We start from the raw sequence: 2696 nt of genomic DNA on the forward strand, positions 1-2696 counted from the left end.
AAAGCCATGAGTGTAAGCATGCTCCTGAAACCACCATCCAGGCAGGAGATGGGGTTTGGATGCCTAGCAGCACTGTTCTGACCCTGTAGATGAGACTGCCCAGCTTTGACTGTCACATTAGTCAAATTGTGCAGCATGGATCCTGGCTTCTTGTGCTCAGAGCGTGTTTGTGAGGTTCGTGGGCTCATTGGGATAGAAGTTTATTGTTCTTTACTGCCGTGTTTAGTTGTGTGAAAACACACTGTTTGCAAGCTTTCCTCTGGACTCAGAACCAAAAGATGCTTGCTGTCTACAGTACAGACATGTCTACGGTACTCTCACTATGTGGGTGCTTCCTAGATGGGAATGTTCCACTTCAGAAGGCATAGCCAGGGAACCACTCAGGAACTGTATGGACTTCACACTCCCTCAGAAAGTGAGTCTCCCTTAATCTGTTTCAACCCTCAAGGCCTAGAATCATCAGACCTTTTGATTTTACTGGTGGCATGGGAGTCTTAAACTCTCATTTCCGGAATGACCAACATTTTCATGTTCATCTACCACTTTGCGAATGCTTTTTCAAGTCCTTCGCTCATTAAAGGAAACGAGTTTTCAGGTCTTGGAAGATGGCTCAGTTGTGAAAGAGCTTGTTGTGCAAGCATGAGGCCCCAGCACCTGCATACAAACTGGGGGCAGTGGATCCCTGGGGCTCACTGACCAGCCAGTGTGGACCATAAGTGAGCTCCAGGTTCAGTGAAGGACTGACTCAGCGAATAAGGAAGGTGGAGGGTGGCGGGGAGGACACGTGGCTGAGACCTCTGGCCTTTACATGCATATACACATGTGCACCCTTGCACCCCTTCCCCTAGTGAACAGGCACACACACACACACACACACACACACACACACACACACACACACACACTCGTCAACGCTGTTAAGAGAAATAGAACTAATTTGATACAGAAGTCCTCTGTGTCCACAGGATACTGGTGTCAAGATTCCTTAAATTTCAAGGTCCTCTGATGCTGAAGTTACATAAACCTCTGAAGTACTTGGGCAGAACCTGGGCCATCTTTCCATGGACTTTGCATCATCACTGAGTGACTCTCAATATTTGAGATAGGGTAAAGGTATGGGAACAGCAATTCTCTTCTACTGTTTAGGGAATTAAAAAGTCAGAACGTGTTCAGTACAAATGAAATTTCACTTCACATTTTGTCGTCTCCACAGATATGGATCCCACAAACATGGAGGGCATGCCCCCCGTGAATATGCAACTTCTATTGACCCTGTTTCTATGGAGACCACCAATCAACACAGTGTGGATTCAATAAAAGCATATGTGTAAAATGAGGACTTGGCTTGTAACCTTGTGGAGGCTGAGAGGTCCCATGGTCTGCTGTATGGCACCTGAGACCCAGAGCACCCTGTGGTGTGACTCAGGTCATAAAATGGCTGCAGAAGCAAAGAGCAAAACGATTCTGGGAAGGAGGACATTGGCAGTCCAGCTTCAGCAGACAGGGAGCAAAGGGGACCTATCCTTCCTCCTCTGTCTACACTGTCTGGGTCAGCAGGGCAATGGCAAGTGTCACCTCAGGGCAACAGTGAGCTGAGTATTGAAGATGGTGGCACTCTCAGATCTGCATAGAGCTCAGAGGGAGGGCATTTGCTATGAAGCTGGATTTGAAGTGGCGAAGAAATGGAGTCACATGGTACCTTCAGGTCCTGTGGCTTGAGCATAGGGAAGGACAGAGACACCCTTCACTGTATATGAGTGTCAGGTGGGCTCCTGGCACAGGGAGACTGCGATACCTTCTAGAACAGATAAAAAAAATTGCTTGGAGGTGTGTGGTGTGGGGTCCAGACCTGGGCTGGACATGACAGCATGGGCAGGGCAGGTCTACAGGTCAAGTGTGGCATGGCGTGGGAGAGGACCATGAATCGAACCTGGGTACAGAGGGTTAGCATCGGGGACTAGTGGGGAGCCGCAGAGAGGCAGGGAGGACGTGGGGGTGTGGGTTCCTGAGAGCCACGTGAAGGAAGCATTTTTGAGCATGAAACAATCTCAGTGTGGCAGAGGGCTGAAGGATAAGTTAGACTTATCCTGGCCTTTGTCTTCTCTGATTTCTGGTGTGTTTGACACCTGGACCCTGTGGTCTCCTCTGGCCCTGTCTCTCCTCACCCGTCCTTCCACGCTTAGTGATAGTCATATGAGGTCACCTCTCAGTAGGACCTCATTCTCTTGCTTCTTGTACCCATATGCCCCTGGCCCAGCCCCGGGCTCATAGAGGCCCTTCTGACATGTTCCTCTTCCTTCTCCTCTTCCTTCTTGAGCAGCGTCTACCTGCTCTTTGCTCTGATCTGGTATCTCCCTGGGACCTCCTGGACATGGCCACCCATCCTGGATCTCATCTAGACATTTACAGAGTTCTCGCTGTCACAGTGATGACATCTCTGAGGACGACGTTCTGCCTGGTCATCCACTGCATCTCAGCATCCTTCAGGCACCACTCAACGTCATTAGCCCCATGTAGCCATGCTGGGGATGGAGAGAGAGCCAGGAGGATGAGGAGAGAATGCAGGAAGTGATGAGACCCTAACAAACTTCAGGGGTGTTCAGAAATGGATGCTAAGGCTACAAGCAGTTACCACCTGTGGAGGGATGGTTTCCCTGGACAGTTTTAGTCAGGATTCCCACTCCCTTACTTAGTAT

The 2696-nt window shown here is 49.7% G+C and overlaps 1 long non-coding RNA gene across 1 annotated transcript; it reads left to right on the forward strand.

Moving 5' to 3' along the window:
* Positions 1 to 930: 930 nt before the first annotated feature.
* On the forward strand, positions 931 to 1336 carry LOC128117385 (uncharacterized). Its single transcript, XR_008220801.1, has 2 exons — positions 931 to 1113; positions 1214 to 1336. It is a non-coding gene; the product is annotated as an uncharacterized LOC128117385 (long non-coding RNA).
* The last annotated feature ends 1360 nt before the right edge of the window (positions 1337 to 2696 follow it).

The sequence above is a fragment of the Peromyscus californicus genome, unplaced genomic scaffold (assembly GCF_007827085.1).
Source record: "Peromyscus californicus insignis strain IS unplaced genomic scaffold, ASM782708v3 Scaffold_21__1_contigs__length_65335640, whole genome shotgun sequence".
Lineage (NCBI taxonomy): Eukaryota > Metazoa > Chordata > Mammalia > Rodentia > Cricetidae > Peromyscus > Peromyscus californicus.